The sequence below is a fragment of the Balearica regulorum genome, chromosome 9 (genome assembly GCF_011004875.1).
Source record: "Balearica regulorum gibbericeps isolate bBalReg1 chromosome 9, bBalReg1.pri, whole genome shotgun sequence".
NCBI lineage: Eukaryota > Metazoa > Chordata > Aves > Gruiformes > Gruidae > Balearica > Balearica regulorum.
In genome coordinates this window covers 23,244,126-23,261,828 of record NC_046192.1, presented here as the reverse complement: position 1 = coordinate 23,261,828, position 17,703 = coordinate 23,244,126, and the positions used below count along the sequence as shown (strand labels likewise).

At 45.7% G+C, this 17,703-nt stretch overlaps 1 long non-coding RNA gene across 1 annotated transcript; it reads right to left on the bottom strand.

Annotated features, from left to right (window-relative positions):
* Positions 1 to 352: 352 nt before the first annotated feature.
* LOC142602958 (uncharacterized) lies at positions 353 to 2,632 on the bottom strand. The gene is made up of 2 exons (XR_012836820.1): positions 1,975 to 2,632; positions 353 to 1,865 (listed from the first exon to the last, which is right to left on the bottom strand). It is a non-coding gene; the product is annotated as an uncharacterized LOC142602958 (long non-coding RNA).
* Positions 2,633 to 17,703: the final 15,071 nt, after the last annotated feature.

Genomic DNA, 17,703 nt, shown 5'->3' with positions numbered 1-17,703 from the left:
TATGTGCGAGCAACTCGGCTGTGGAGGTCTTTACTGATGTTGGTTCATGTGTGGCTGCTGCGGCCTCTCTGGGCTTGGTTGGAGGGCTCTGTACGCACAGAGCTGTTTGAAAAATTGCCATTACTTACCCTGCTCTCCTGGTTTGGGGTACAGCATCAATGGGAGTATTGCGCTTACAAACTGAACACTAAGTAACTGGAAATAATAACCAGAGACATTTATGAGCTGAATGGGGCCCTAGGACAATAAAGGGTGGTTGATGGTAGCTCATTCGTTACCATCTGCACATACTGGCAGTAAAGCTGACACCAGCAGTCAGAATCACAGCCTTACAAAGGCCTCTTAGACATTATTTTCCACTTTTACAAATTTAATTAGCTCTTTTCCCCTCAAGCATCACAATACAAAAATATTTTTCCAGGTAATGTAGCCATTTTCTAGTAAAAGAAGCAGAGAGAATGTTAAAGCAAAAAAGCATGCCTAAATTAAAATCATTATTCTCATTTTCTACATGGACATCTTGGCAATTGCTTCTTTTCTGAAGGGACAATCTTTTTGTTCAGCGCCATACTTCATGGGCTTCTAAACCAGAACGCTGATGGATGAATTCTTGGAAAGATGGAGTTTAATCTGAATGCCCACGTCCTTCTCTGGATCTACCAGGCTGGCATGAGTTTAGAGGGTAACAGTTATATTTTCTTTCTCAAGAATAAGCTGTTGTGATCTCTGGTCCTCCTTCCCCACAGCTGGGAGGTTTGCAGGGCTCTTGCATTTGTGGGAGGGGGACAGTCCGCATTGTAGGAGAGCGCTGAACAAAACTGTAAGGAAAGGACCAGAAGAAAGAGCACTATAACACGTAGCCCAGAAGCACCTCCTGATCGAACCATCCCTTTCCTTTCTCCAGAAATCAGAGCTGGCCACAAAGGGTTTGGGCTGAAGCAGCAGCCAAGAAGGGCAACGCCAGGCAGGGGCAGCAGCTCTGAGCACCCCGGTTAAGCTGCTGTTGAAATCATGGCTTTGCGATGGCCGTAGCCGGGTGTTCCTGGATAACGAACCTGTGCCGCGGCACAGATAGCAGCGCACCATGCAGCCCGGAGCACCCCATTCAAAGTCTGGGTTTGAGCCCAGAAAGCCATCCATTCGTGTTGGTACGTGTTGATTTCTGCACGAAGGAATCTTCGTGCCGTTAATGCAGCCCAGCATCCAGTTTCCAGAACAACCTGGTAATGGAGTTACTGGTTTTGTTAATTATACTACCCAATTTTAAACTTATGGACCTGATTTTCTGCTGTTAGGGAGCAGAAAATTAATCATATCAGCATACAGATGACAAGATTGAGTAAAGACTCAGCTATTGTACCAGCAGTTCAGCCTGTCTTTCCCACAAAGAAAATGTTTCACCTATTCCATGCACCATCCTGCCATGTAGTTTTCCTGGAGTTCTGAATTTCCCAGCACTGTGATGTCTGTCCCCAGTTTGAGGTGAATAAAGTGATGTTGACTGACCGATAATTTAGCATATCATCTCAGTGGTAGCATTAATCTTCCCCATTCAGTGGTGTAATATTTTATGTGCAAAATGCATCTGAGGCTCAGTAGGCCTTATGAGCCTTACTAAATCCATACCGGCTTTTGGGAAGACCAGTGTTTGTAGAGAGGGTGCCTCCTGCGCTGAGCTGCTGGTGCAACGAGGCAGATGAAAAACCTCCCTGAATCCATGAGCTCAAATCAGCTCCTCTCCAAAACAGCTCTCCTCTGCCACATCCAGAAGGTGCTGAGCAAGTTGTCGTCCAGGTGCTGGAGGTGCTCAGCAGAGATGCTCTTCAGATGAGCTGGTATCTCTGTGCAGCTCTGCTGCAAGGGGTCTAAGGCACAAGACGACAGATATGACCATTAAGGCTGACCTCCCGAGCACACAGCTTACCTCTTTGTCCTACAAGTTGGACTGAAGCTTATCTTTCACAGCATGTGTACCTCATCTGGGTATAAGGACTCCAAGTGATAACGGTTCTGTCATCCTTGCTCAGAAACTGCTCTCCCTAATTACCCTTTCAGCTAGAGTAATTCAGCTTTCAAAGCTGAATATTTCTATTTCAGCTTTTATCTGTGGTATCTTGTTACAACAGAAATGCACTTCTGCCATCAGATATCTTTTTGAAGTATAGGGGCCTGGAAACCCTGCTTACACCCGCTGTCCCCTCACCGGGCTGCATTTGGGAACGAATTGTTCCTCTATCGCATGCACAGTTCCTCGCACGTGATTCAAGGGGAGGTTCTTTAAACGGAAAGCATGGAAGCGCCCCGTTGGGCCACTGGATGCAGGGCGAGGAGAAGCGAGTGGGACACCCACCAGCACCTCACCCCACCGGCATCGCATCACCTCCGTCCCTGTGACACCTCGGGTTTGCCCTCCAGCGGCGACGTTTGCCTTGTACAGGACAAGAATCGCCCAAACGCTCCGTGATAAGAAGGCAGCCAGAGAATTGCCCTCTCCCACGAGCCCCAGCGCTCAGCCTATGAGATAATATAGGCTGGCCTTTTCTCTGCAGCTGTATTGTTTCAGTGCTTGGAAAATAGCAGCAGGCTGAGCAATGAGTCATCTGTCACTAGATGGGGTTAAAGTAATTTCCGTTTTCTGTTGCCATGGGGAAATCAACGTCCTAAGATTTGTCCTTTCTCCCACTCAAACATGTGGGAGTAGAAAGCCTGAAACCCAGCAGGGTTTTTTAAATTTTTTTATATCCCCCCCCCCCCCCCATAAACAAACTTCCCTCCGTGGCCTTGCAGCTGTCAGTCTGTTCCCGGAATCATCCGGTTAACAATGTCATTCCCCTCGGATTGCAAAAAATCCAGAAGCAGAGTTTAAGTAAATATTTGACATTCATATAGCAGTTGCTTCATGTTATCACTTATAAGAGTCTCTGTTGCTTGTAAAGTTTTACGTGTACATTTAAGGGGGTTATAAACTTGATATTATACAAATAAAAATGAAACTTCAAAAAAAAGTAAATTAAAGTAGCAGCTCACCCAACGTTCACAATGTAGTGAATAACAGAAACAGGAAAGAGGAAATTGCAGTAAATACCGTTTAAAAGCCTCGCTAATGTATAGCTTATATGAGTAGCAGCATAGCAACATCTAGTGTTGATCAGGGATATAGCTGAAAGTTATCGTTATACTTCATTAATGGCAGTTTGATGAAATCTGCAGGCAGGGAACTGGCTTTTCCTGGACCACCACACCACCACCCAGCTGCAGCCTCAGCTCCTTCTCCCGGGTGTTTCATAACATGCCATTTTTATATTTTTTTTTTCCCATGCTCCGTGTCACTGCCTTTGTTAGCTTTGCAGAAGTGCAATCATCTGGTAATGCTCTCAGTCTGCCTACATCACTATGAAAATTACTGCGGTTTTATTTACGAGCCGGCTCAACAGATCTACAGGTTTAAATGTGATTCAGTGCAACGGTGGCCAAAACTTCTAGCATCTGAACTGAAACTGAGAAGCAACGCCTACCTGACAGCCGACCACGTTACCAACTGTATCATAAACCCCAGGACCAATTAAACATTGCTGTTGAATCTGTAGAGTGCTCAGAATTCCTCCTTTTCCTAGAAACCAGCATGCAAGTGTCAGGTTGCAAGGCTGAGGTGGTATGTCACAGAAGGCGGTGTTCTCACTCTCCTATGTTCCCCCGTGAAGGCAGGGATTACTGTATTATGCCCAGTTTAAGACCATCTATAGAAAAATTGATTGAGATGCATTTTGAATCTGTCACCATATCCCATGTAGACACTTCTTTTCATTTAAAACGTACGTGATGCTCAAAGTTCCTCGCTACTTAGCTCCTTTGCAGGCACACATTAGGGATTAACATTAGTTTAGTTTTGATTAGTTAAGCTTAACTAATCAGTTAAGTTTAGTTAAACTTAGTAATCCAGTTAAACTTAACATTACTTTGGTTTTTTAGTTTAGGTTTAATTATTTTTAATGGCTTTGTTAAACTCACATAGGTTTGGGTTTTTTCATATAAGCAAGCCTTTATATCAGAGCTCACTGAGGACTACTTAAATAAAATAATTTGTCTCCTTGGATTACAGCTCCTGTTACATGGGGTTTGCTTCATCTTCAGTAAAATAACATCCTTTGGGTTTTCTCAAACAAAACAAAATTCATGAATGGCTGCTTTCCAAATCCAGCTCTGTCTTGCAACACCCTGTGAACAGATTTTTTGCCACGTTTATTACATGATCTAATTAGCATGACTGTGTAGGTGCGTGGAATGCACTGGGGTAGAGGAAAAATACGAGTGTACAAAATACTGTATATAATTTGCTGTGGGGACACGCTTATTAAAGACAGAGACCTGGATCACTCTCCATATACTTTTCAGCAGGATTTTGGGAGCGAGCAGTTGGGCAAGGAAAAAGAAAGGACATTCAAGTCTATAGCAGAGGAAATGGTAAGAGCAGGAATGACCGAATGCAATCTGATTTTTGTGACTTAAAAATACAATTACAATTTTAAAAAGGTATTAATTCTATACTCACATTTGTTGCTTTTGTCTCCAGATAAAGCAATCCAGTAAAATTCAATGCATGACTCAAAGAGAGGACTGCAAACTTGTCAGCTACACTGCGAGGCTCGCTCTTCAGCAGAAAATGAAATACAACTTCTAATTAATAGCAAGAAAATACAGATTGTTAACCATTCCATGAGAAAGGCCTTAGGGTGTCTATTGGAAACATGCAGCCAGAACAGAGATCAGAGCTCTGCTTCGTGTTATTAAGACATTCACACCGCCGTAACCAAATTAAATGGGAAGCTAAGTAACAAAGCTATCAGGCACTCTCATTTCTGACATTTTAAAGTCACACATGATCTTTCAGAGCCTTTAAAGGGGTCAGGCACTGGGCACATCTGGCATGCTGATCTTCTCATTCAGGAACATGAAGTCATCCTCTGAGTTGCATTCCTGAGTCGAGAACATGTAATTTTCCACATGTCACTTTACTGACTTGTACATTGAACAGAGATTAATATTAATTTCACTGAAGATTGGGCATATTTAAGAAAATTGCAAGCCCTGCTAAATTGGGTTTTAATTAAACTAGAAGTGGAATAGTGTTCAGCGAAGAGGCTGATGTTATTTGAATAAACACGCTCCATACAGCCCGCTGCGCTACGCCATAAATCAGGTCAGTGCCGAATCCCACCCAACGGGGTGAATTGGGTATTATAGGATCTACAGAGGTGTAAGTGCAACGGTAAAATTACCACTTGTTAAATTTGCCACTCTGCTTTCCCTCACCATGCGTTTTCACGGCAGCAGCACCCATCACCGTACAAGCTGGCTTACCCGGCAGCGTGACCATCCACTTCGAGTCTCCTTTAGGACGGGGACGTGCCCCAGGGCAGCTGGTGGTACCCGATGCCACCCTGGCCGGTGGCAGCACTCCAGCGGGGGGGCCACAGGTCTGAAATGAGTTTGATGGTTATCAGCGGCGTGCCTCGGGGATTGCATATGGTAAAGTACACAACACGATTGCTTCGGCTCTTGCAATCAAAATATTTGCTGTGGCAGGCAGGAAGAAACAGGGATGCACTCTGATGAGCAGTGGGAGGCACCCAGCCCTAATCCCTTTGAAATCAAAGGCCTTTCCCCATCATGCCCAGGAACAGAAGCCAGGAGTGACCTCCAGCCTCCAAAGTACCACTCAAAGCTCTGAGTGATCTTTCATGTTTGGGACAATCAAAGACACCAACTGCATTAGCTGTGCCATACACTACATTTCCTGCCACAGGCTGGACCCTATTCCCTCTAAATTTCCCTGCTACAAACACGTTACATCAATAACTCTCCCTGGGGAGAAGGCGGTCCTGCTCTGGAGGACACATCCGTGTCCTACTGAGGGTGCTGGTTTTGCTCTGGCTGCGATGGGCAGGTCAGCGTCGGAAACAACGAGCCCAGTTGCCGTCAGCGAGTTTCTGGCGCTCTGCACCGGGAAGCGGTCTGTCCTCTTGGGAAGGCGGATGAAGGAGTAATTCAGAAATCACAGGATGGGCTTTTCTGCAGCTCAAAGTGAAGGGCAACAAGTCTGGAAAAAAAGAAAACATATCCCTGGGGGTGAAGGGGCCTTATTTACTACACTGGAATACCTTCTGTTTCTGTAGGAACATCTGAAGATAAACAGATTAGTGCTTCACCATGCCAGGTAAACAGCTCTCACATGCCATGGCTACAGTCTCTAAGGAGCTTCTGTTTATTATGAACCGTCTCTGCCTCAGCTTTAGCTACAAACCCTCGCTGTGAATCCAGCAGGGAGAGGCTCACAGTGAAAGCGAAGAGCTTGTATGAAGTTACCAGAGGGATACTTATTACCTTTGGGATTTTAAGCTTTTTTCTTCCCCCTCAGAATTTTTGCTTTTTCCCCCTGTTTTTTCTTATAAGCCTTCGTTCATTGGATGGAGCGTTTGCCTCGCCAGTCCCATCTGGAAGGGAGCTTTGGTAGGCAGAACAAAAGTGTTATCAAAGGAAAGATGTTAGTGATGCTACAGAGACTTTAAAAAGTCAACTATGTCTGAATTATTTATTTCCTAGCTCCTGTGAACTCTCTTTAAACAGAAAAATGCTTGGAATTACATGAAACTAAAGTGAGAGGCTCCCTGGAGGCTTTTGATGAGTTTTAAATTTGCAGTAAATATAGATGTATTGATTATTATCATGACCTGCTGATTTTTAATTTCTCTTGACAGAGAAAACCCAAACATTCTCGTTCTGAACCAAATTTGGATTGTTAAAAGGGTATAAATGTAAATTAACATCCCCAGGGTTATGCTGGTGTAATTGAGATCATTGTTTAGCTCTTTGGTTCATTTCCTAAGCTTTTGCATTTCCAAAGGGATGTTCTAAGTGATGCAATGAGACAAGTACAACAAGCTTTAAGGAGGAAAAGCTCAGGTAGGCACAGCCCATGAAATCCTCATCCTCCTCACTGAGAGGGGATGCGCACCTGGTGCCTCCTCACAGAAACGGGCTGGTTGCACAACATAAAAGTCAATGAGGTCTTCTAGGATGAGGTCTTGTAGCTGTGAGGGTTGGGAGGTACTGGTGACCCTGGGGCAGTGGGTGAAGCACTGAGGAAGCTGAGACAAGAAGGGGGTTGGAGGAAGGGTGAGTCTTCTCACCCTCATGGAAGGGAAGATCTCCAGGGGACTCCTACCCTTGGTTTTCCAGTGGACTTGATAGCATTCTTGCAATCTGGATGGTAATGATTTAGCCATGGGGTTTTACACCCATGTACTCCCACCGCATGGCTGGCAAACCACGAACCAGATTGTTCTTTTCTTTTTCATCCAAAAGGAGAGAGAAAAAGTTTTTTCATGGCACTGTCATTTCTGATGTCCTCACACCAAGGACTTGACTACAGTACTTTATGGCTTTCCTACCCTTCCATCAACCTTGGGATGTTTATTTTTCTTCAAACATAGCTGTTTGCAGCATGCTAACAAGAACTGAAGATCTTTTAACAGTGCTATTTGTTTACTGAAGACATCAAAGCCTTTTTTTTCCACAAGCCTACTTTGAGTCGGTACAATCTGCAAACAGCCATGCAAAACCAAGGTGTGCTTTGTGTAGAGCAAAATAAAACCACAGAGCAGCACAGATACAGATATTTTCTTATCTGAGATTCTAAATTTAGCTCTGCTTCATCTCTCATTCCTCAGCTTCTCAAACTATTTGTTCCCAACCGAGAGCCCTGCAGTTTCAGCAGACCTTCCTATTGCCTTCAAGTTGGGTAGAAGAATACGGCTGCAAATGCGGACAGTGGCAGTGATAGCAGCTAATCTAAAACAAATATTTTGTAAAATCTACGAGCAGATGCTTTGCCTCATTTCACTCCGACAGTCGAGATGCTACGCACACTGAATTTTCTGCATTAGGTCCTGTCAGCTGTGGGTGCTGGGCAATACCCAGTGGAGGAAGTGACAGATGTTGGCAGCAAACTAAATAACAGGATCTGCTGAAAATAATGTCCTAAGAAATACTGGGGCATCCTTTTTATGGATTTCCTAGATGTGTTGAGGCTATTTTAAGCCCAATCGAACTCCCACTCCTTACAGTGTAAACAGGATTATTCCTTCTATGGAACATAAAGCACCATAAACATCACCTTTCATGTATCACTGGTATCTCCAGTCATACCTCAAGTACTGCCTCACCCCAAACACGTATCCCAGCATTCAGAGCCCAGTGGCAGTCTTCAGAGAACATTAAGCATTGGCAGTGCATCACAGGAAGCGTGTTGGTGGAGGACAACCTAAATCCTCTCGGTAGAGGACGACTTAGTGGGGTGGTACCGACAGACCAGATCCCTCAGGAGCTGTTCAACCAGTTGGCTTGGTATGGATAACAGGGAAGACAAGGGCAACAAGGAGGGAGGACAGGACAAGGACTGACTGACAGGGGTTTTACTCCACAAGGAAGCAACTCACCCCAAGCTGCGTTGGCTGAAGGTTACAGAGCAGGCAAACGCCCGAGGCTTTCCAGGAATCGGGAAGGGCGACGTGCGAGGTCAGTGAGGGTCAGTAATGCAGATCTGCGTGGACAAAGTACAGTGAATGAGAAATGCTGACTGCATCTGCTGGGGAGGGATGGTCTGTTAAGGGCATTTTGCAGCAAAATACAACTTACTTTCTAAACACCTGGCTGTGGCTGTAGCTCACCCTGTCACAGCAGAGGAGGATACGCTGCATGACCTGGCGCAAGGTGGGTGGAAGAGATCCACGCAGGAGGGGCTGGGTGGTGAGAGGATGCGCTGTTCAGCGGCTCTTAACCCTGGAAACACCAAGGGAAGATGCAAGGGGCAAGCAGCACAAACCTTTCCCCTTTCCCTAGCTTTATACCAAGCAAGCTGTGCTGGCACAACAGGGTGTGGCCAAAGAGGCTGCAAGTCCATGGCACGCAGTGGTTTGGGCCACTTCCCTAGACTTTGGGTGCTGCTGAGCTTAGATATAACATCTGGCTCAGCAAGGCAGGGCTCAGCCTCCCAGGGGTGAGGGAGAAAGGGAGCAACTGTTCCCCGGTCCCAGGGTCCCCATGGGCTGGGAGCAGGGACACGGTCCCATCAGTGACACAGCCAGGCTGTCCCTCCAGTGCCAGCACTCAGGTGACTCCTGCAGACCAATTTCAGAGTCTTGCCTTAAGAAATAAAACCAAAATGGCAGAGCCTTAAAAATAAAAAGTTTTAAGCACATCCAACTTTGGGATAGAGCGTAAAATCTCTTGCCAGAGAATTTAAAACAAACTGGAAACTGATCATCTACTCATTTAAACGATGTGCCTGGAGCTAAACCAGCAAGGCTGAATAATCTCTGCATTGCTTTCATCCTTCTTCAATTTTTTCTTTGTTCCATCAGCCACATGTGCGTTAAGTGTAAATTGAAGGGCTTTTAGCTGGAAAAGCAGATTGTGAAAAGGGCTTGGCCCTCATAATTCAGCTTCAGTATTACAATTACTCTTAATAGCACTCTTATTTTGTTGTATTATTTATTCTGGCTAGAACCCTCTAGGATCCCTTGAAGGGTTTTTTTTTTTTCCTGGTGGATTTAGCCAACATCCACTCATGAATCCAGATGTTTCTGCTTTTATCCATAGGAATTTTATGGTATGGATATGCCAAGATTACAACTTCAGGCTCAGCCTCAAAACAAGTATTTTTCAAATTCCCTCAATCAAAAATGGAAAGTGCCATGAAAAACCTGGGCCTTACTGCAGTTAGCATGCCAGAATGGAAATCAAACCGCAGGACAATATTGCTCAAGGTTCTGGATCTGTGTTGATATAGTCTCCCATGTCACACCAGAAATAACAGCCCAGATCGTGCTATTTTCTGCGTTCTCAGACACAGACTCTTGCCTTTAGCACATCTTCAGCTCTTCTTTCCGTTCACCAGCCTGAAGTTAGGAGCAAAGATACATGTGGGTCCAAGATGCTTACACTGGGGAAAAAAAAAAGGTTACTCACTGCAAGCTAGAGTCACTGCTGGTGTACTTAAATGAATGAAAACGTGCCTGTGTATGTCAGCTCCCGTCATCAACACAGATACTCTCCCCAGTCAAAACTGGTTCTGAAATAAGAGCAGTAACAATGTGTACCCTGCCCTGATGGGGACCTGCTGAATAACACAAGTGTCCGCTGTGTCTTTGACAGCACTTTGGATGAACAGCCAAACCCAAACTCATTCCTTGTCCAGAATGAGGAAAGCAGCATGAAGCAGACGTTAAAATAACCTTCCCCTCTGTGCTGCGCTGCCTGGGGTTCCCTTCAGGCCCTCCCATCCACGGCATCCTGGGTTTCTTCCCTGCGTGAGAGTCCCGACTGAAGCCGCTGTGCGGTGGTGGTCAGTGCCAGCATGGTGGTTTGGGTGCAGTCCCCTGTTAGGGACGGCCATGTCCTTCCAAGTGCTCTGAGGTTGCTGAGGAGCACAACAGCAAGCACAGGAGATGCAAAAAAACAGTTTTCGTTGCCCTTTTGGCAACAAACTATAAACGTCATCTGCCTGTGGCCACGCTGTGCACAAAAAGCATGCGATGCTATGCCCGAGCCCACAAAAGGTGAATTTTAGCTCTTCCTCCAGGACGCTCACAACTGGCCTTGAATGCACAGGGCCCAGCTCCTGCCTCTGCTGTGCCCGATCCAACCCCTTTTAAAGCTGCTCTCTGCACGCTGGACCAGGGAGGAATGCGGAGCAGTTATTCCAGACTGGTGGAGAAGAGCCTGTTCCCCTCCCCAAGAGACACACAGCAGCTAGTTATTGCTTGCTCTAATAGCACAAGTTCTTTACCTACAGAGTTCCTGGATCAAAGGAAATCTAAATTATTTCTAAAAGCTCTTCTAAGGCTTCCCCCAGCTGGCACAAAGGATGGAGCTGGTTCCACAGCAAACCCCTCCTGGGCAGGGATGCGCCGGGATGAGGAGGAGGCACAAGAGCAGGGGAGCAGAGGGCTGAGCACCCAGCACTGAGATGGCTCAAGCAGCAAAGCTTTCCACCCACCTGCCCCAGAGCTGAGCTCAGCCACCTCAAAATCCCACTGCGTGGAGCTGCTGAGGGCAGGGGTAGGCGATAACTCAGTGCAAAGTGCCATCAGTCGAGGTGACAAACCCAGGAGTCTACATGGTGTCACATACAGGAGGTGGCAAGGGAACAGCAGATTTAATCCGGACGATGCATCCGAAGAGGTAAGAACTTTTGTTGCTAATATTGTGGATCAAATGTGCTGTGCAGGGCTTACAGAGGTGCACATTAAATATCCCACCAGCATGGTAGTTCTGCCAGCTCCTATCACATTTGGTTTTATAATGAGGAACTTTGTTAGTATTCAAGTATGCAGTTTAAATTTTAAAGGCCACCCACTGTACTATATGACAAACTGCATAAGTATACCTGTTCCAATTTATTCTTTTATTATTTTTAGTAAAATATGGTTTCAATGACTGTCTTCCCTGTAAAAAATAAAATCCACATTTTTCCTTAATAAGTTCATGACATTCAAGCTACTAATTTTCCTTACCATCACATCCCTTTTTGGACACAGAATAAAGGAGATTGAATATCAAAAACAGGGTTTTTTTTTTTCCAACTTGGAAATTAAGAAATACAAAAATACTGAGCACTTTAGTCTAAAAGTTTTTTTAAAAATTTCTCTCAGCAGGTCAGAAAAGCAATAAAATGCTTTTGTCTCCCTTTCAGTGGGAGGCTAGTTTCACCATTGGCATATTAAGCATCATGGACACCTCAGTGCAATATGCTGCTGCTGTTGCATCTCTTCTCCTCAGCCCATACTGCTGCTGCTCACTTGCTGGGACCAACTACCTGGGTTACACAGTCCTGTTCCCCTTTCCCTACACTGACTTCCCAAACCTCTGCAAGGACCCATCGCATTCCGAGTGGTACCACATCACCCTGCAAATACCAGACCTGCACTCAAGTTTGGCCATATTCTGTGCATCTTTGGGTTTTGTGATGGCTTGTGAGACTGCTCCAGTTTGGACACTGAAACACGAGCATCAGTCATGGCAGGGAAGGTGGATTACTACCTGTAAAGCCGTTAACGGGAGGGCAGCATGGCTGTGCAAGGATGGGCAGATCCTGTACGCACTTGCATCAGGATTAATAGTGCCCCTGAAGCCATGTGCATCATTCCATTAAATCATAGAATGGTTTGGGTTGGAAGGGACCTCAAAGATCATCTAGTTCCAACCCCCCCGCCACATGCAGGGACACCCTCCACTAGACCAAGTTGCCCAAAGCTCCATCCAACCTGGCCTTGAACACTGCCAGGGATGGGGCATCCACAGCCTCTCTGGGCAACCTGTGCCAGTGCCTCACCACTCTCACAGTAAAGAATTTCTTTCTAACATCTAATCTAAATCAACCCTCCTTCAGCTTAAACCCATTACCCCTTGTCCTGTCACTACACTCCCTGAGAAACAGTCCCTCACCATCTCTCCTGTAGGCCCCTTCAGGTACTGGCAGGCTGCAATTAGATCTCCCCGGAGCCTTCTCTTCTCCAGGCTGAACAACCCCAACTCTCTCAGCCTGTCCTCATAGCAGAGCTGCTCCAGCCCTCCGATCAGCTTCGTGGCCTCCTCTGGACTCTCTCCAACAGCTCCATGTCTCTCCTGTACTGGGGCCCCCAGAGCTGGACACAGTACTGCAGGTGGGGTCTCACCAGAGAGGAGTAGAGGGGCAGGATCACCTCCCTCGACCTGCTGGTCACACCTCTGGATGCAGCCCAGGACACGGTTGGCTTTCTGGGCTGCAAGCGCACACTGCTGGCTCATGTTGAACCATAATTTGGCCCTTCATACACCTTACATCCCAGGGACACACCTTTAGCATACACAGCCTGGACCTCTGAATTTAAAGCCTGGGCAAAGTTTTATGGCAATTATACAATTTGCTCTTGACATTACAGAAAGCAGAGCACGAAGATTTGCCTTTCTGCTCTTCCTTCAAACTGTGAACACTGCACTGCCATGGAGCCATTAAAAACCTGCACAGACGTAGATCTGGTACCTGAACAGCAAAAGAGGTGGGAAAAATAACCACCACCCAGCATGTATCATCTCTGCTCCAGGTAGAGCCTTCGGCAGCAGCAGCACCTGGACAGAGTGGGAGGATGAGAGGTGAGGGCAGGAGGAGGAACGGGCCTTTGGGTGACCCAGAGCAGAGCCAGAGCCCAGACACCACGCTCCTGACCAGCTCCCGCATGAGGCACAGCATCCATTTCCAACCCCAACATACCTCCAGCCCACATGCCCTGGAGGACTCGCTGCCGGTTCAGGCATTTGCAGATTTTCCTGTGCTGAGGAAAAAAAAAATCTCATCTTCTGTGCGTCCAGTCCCTTGGGGTTTTTTTCTTTTCTTTAACCTTTGTTTGGAGCCAGTCTTGAATCTCCCAAAATAATGGTGTTTCCATGACAACAGCCCAGCAGCGGGGACTCCTCCAGGGCACCTGAAGAATCAAAACACGGCCAGTGCTTCCTCCTGCTCCAGCATCAGACCCCATGGTACCACGGCCCCATCCTATCCCCCCCTCCTCCTCTTGTGAAGTAAACTGCAAATTACTTTGGGCAGAGCTCTGTCTGCCTTGGCATTACCAGCATTTACTGAACAGTAAGTCGCACTGCACAAGTGATGTATGAGCAGGTATCAGACCATGGTACCAGCTTATGGGGGGGGCAGGGAGCCAAGAGGGTCTGAAGTCTAAAGGACTGGGCAGCCCTTGGATTTTGTAATCCCCTAAGCTTTATTAAAAAGACTCATCATTTTCATGCCCTCCCTGGTATTTTACAGCAGATATGAAGTGATCCTTCGTAATTCACAGTCACTGCTTTGCTCCCAGTACACAGCATTTCTCCTGCCCCCCTCAGCACAGCCCTGCAACTGCTGACCCCTCCGGTCCCAGCCCAGCAAAGCATGCAGGAGCATCTCCGGGGGTGTCCTCTCCCCGAGCAGGATACCAGCCCTTTGCAGAATCAGGCCCCGCTTGCCCAAGCATTTTCTCCCGCAGGCGGCTCAGCCAGTACCTTGCCCAGAGACCGGCTCCAGCTGAGCACCCAATTGATCCGCTGCTCTTGAGGCTGTTCCAAAACCCCATCCCTTCCCTGCAGCACTTCTGTCTGCCCTCAGACCAAGACTTATGAGGGTTTATCCATGGATGCGGCTGCAAGAAAAAGTCCAAAAGCTTTTCTTGCAATGCCGCAAAGCAGCGCTGAAACAGCAAAATGCTCTTTGCATAACTGATCCTCACTGAAGGGTTACAAGCAGGACACCCAAACACAGACAGCAAAGCTCTGAAGTGGGACCTGAGGAGGCAGCGTGGATGCATGCCAGCCTGACAATGGGGTTTCATTTAACAAGCACAGATTTAAGTGTGGAAATCAAATATGAAACAGTCATAGCCAGCATTGTCTGCATTCTTGGAGTGGCACTAAACTAGCAGAAAGAAAGAACTGAGACACTGGCCCAGACATGCTCCAGCTGTCTGCGACTACCTCTTGCCTCCTCCACTGAATGTAAGTATTCAGCTTGTTTTCATTTCATTATTGGATGTTATTTTTGCAACCTGGGAAAAGAATAGAAAAGAGGGAAAGAGTCCTTAAAATGCTTTTGGGTTTATTTTTAAGAGCTAGACCATTTCTTTCCTTTTTACCAGAGATAAAGTACACTTTTTTAAAGTGCATGAGGCCTATGGTATTATTAGTTGAGCTTTGTTTCTCAAATAAGGTCCTTTATCTCAGAGACAGCAGCATTCACATTGCTGTGGCTATTCATGTAAGCTGTACTCATTTAGTACTGAGCAACATGCAATTAAATAGCCATATAAAACACCCACAGGGTGAGCAACAGCTGCCTACAGGTAACCTTAAATTTCATGCACTCACTTGCTAAATGTTTCAGCTCTAGCCATATAAATCCTCATTTGCATGTGGGAGCAGGGCAGGCCTTTTCCTCCATCACCATGGGTAGGTGAGCAGGAGGCACTCCTTTACCAGGCACAGCACAAATCAAGCTTTTAATGAGTTTGGTTAAAAGCCTGATGCTGCAGATCACTATTAACAGGAGTGCTTCTTGACCCACCGCAGGGTCAGCCCTTCCCCGGCGGCTTCCTCTGCCTTCCTCTCATGAGCACAGCTTATCCTTTTTTAACATTAAAGAGAATTCACATCCCAGATCTGATGATAATTTATTTTCCTTCTCTTTACACCCATTTTGCTTGACAGGAAAATGCCAGCATGCACCACCCGTCCCCCCCAGCTGGGGACACTCCACCCTCTGAAAAAAAAATCAAATCCTTGCCAAACGAAGGGCCAGGATTATATAGTTTCCCACTGAGTGTGGTGGGAATTCTTAGTTTGGGCTTGACTTCTCTGGAAAAATCTTCCCTCTGTTTTGATGCTGACACACTTCAGCACAGCAGCAAATTTTCAGTGGTGCTTCAAGGGAAAAGCAGGATTCAGAGTGTTTCTTACCATTTTATTCATCTTCCTCTTGCGACAAAGACTATATGCTAACCCAGGAGCTCTCTTCATATCAGCTTTTGCACACTCCTGTAGTACTCCTGCCAGGAGAAGGTCAGATATGCTTTAGTGTGAGCTGTTGTCTCTCCAAACATTGTTTTGTAACAACATCCAAAGCAGGTCTGTGATTCTAAACTGGGATATTTTAAGCTCCAACCACGAATTTGAAGTGCACATACAGTAGGTGCTCACTACATGCAGATCATCACTCTAAGGATTTGCATGGAGAAGTTTTAACTTTATTTATACCTTAGTGCAGCCAAGTTCAGCAAGGGGAGAGCCCACCCTACCCCCACCTCCAGCACAGTCCTCCCCTGTGCTGGCCAGACCCAGCCATGGCACTCAACAGCAACACTAGAGACATCACCCACGGCAATCCGCTCCCCAAGGCGCTGAGCTGACCCTGCCAGGCACTCTGGGGGCCTGAACAAGTTTTAAAGCAGGTTGGAAGATAGGAAAGAAATTTTAGAATATTTCTTGGAATTATGTTCTTTCCATTTTATGGCATTCACATTAGCTTCCTTTTTCACCCTGACTTTACCTTTTAGCAGTTTTTAATTTTTTGTTTAATGAAAATCAGTTCTCATACTAGAATCTAATTTCCATTCATTAAGGATAAAATATGATGATTTCAAGCAATGAGTTTCTCCAAATCCGGAAACTCTAAACATATGCTCAACACCAAGCCTACGAGCAACTCCATTTACCTTAGTATGTGTGCTTATCTCTAAGCATGTGTTTAAGTGCTTCGTTGGCAAAAGCTAGAGTGCTTATCCATTTCCAGATGACCCTATTTAATATTTACCAGTATTAATGTGCTCAATAACTATAAACATCAGAAAAAAACATTGAACAAGCTTTACCCAGAGCTTTTCCAAATATGATTTCTAGGTTACCCAGGAGGGCCAAACTGTTCCATGCTCAAGGGCTGACCCCAAAGCCCTGGGAATCAGGGGAAGGGTATTGACCAATTACACCAGTTTGGGGACAGGATCCCCTCTGAGCAGAAACACTTTTTGGTTTTGGCACTGTGACTAATAGGGATAACAAAGGCTCTATGCTGACATTAGGAGAATTTGTTTTATGTATTGCCATCCTGTTAACCTCCAGCACACAAAGGAAGCTATTAATTTAATGGTTGCATCAGAAAGATATGGCAGAGCATGTATTGCTGAGCAACCAAGGAAATGTCCAAGCCTAATGCTAGCATTACCACCTGCACAGAACAACACAGACTGCAAGGACCTCTGTACAGAGCATAAATTTAAAGAATCTGCCCTTCACAAGGAGAACATTTTCAAATCAAAGCAGTAGTACATGATACAAACTCCAGATACAAGCTTCAGTATTTGCCTCCACCATGTCCTCCAGCAGCAAAACCTCTCTAGATCCCTACATGTCCTTCCAGTTGGGATTCATGTAAAATGGATGGATTAATCCTCTTCCACCACTTGGGGTAAGAGGCTGCATGCAGGGTATTATCTCACCCTGTTGTAAAGTGTTCTGAGCAGCCCTCAAGAACCAGAAAAAGGTTGGTTTGCTGTTAAGTCTGAGCAGTGCCATGACTTCACTGCAATTAAATTTGACTAGAGGTGGTATCCATTTTACTAAGACATCAAACTTACATTGTGCATATATGCAAAGGTAGAAGTGGAAGGTAATGGCAAGACACTTAACTAAACTGAGATCCTTGACCTAAAAAATGCAGAAAGATATAGAGGCCCTGACTCAACATAACATCCAGCACGTTCCTAGCAGCAGAACCACAGACAATGCTGTTGACACAAGTGCTGTAACTAGTATTATGATAATCAGGAATCATTACAAGTTGGATGGGATCTGAATTATAACTGTGCTGTAAAACCATGTGTTTAATCTGAGAATGCCAGTGCATCCCCTGAAGTGATGAAGCTATGGTCTTTCCATTGTCTGCTCAGAAACTGGCTTATATTTATACCCCAGAAAATACCTTAATTTACAAAAGCAAAGCAGAAAGATTATTTGGTTTGTTGCATTACTTTTAAGAAAACCTTTATTTTGTGTGTCAGGCTGGCACTCACACTTAAGCTGAGTCCCAGCTCACTGACCCACATTTGATGCTTCTACAGATTTGAA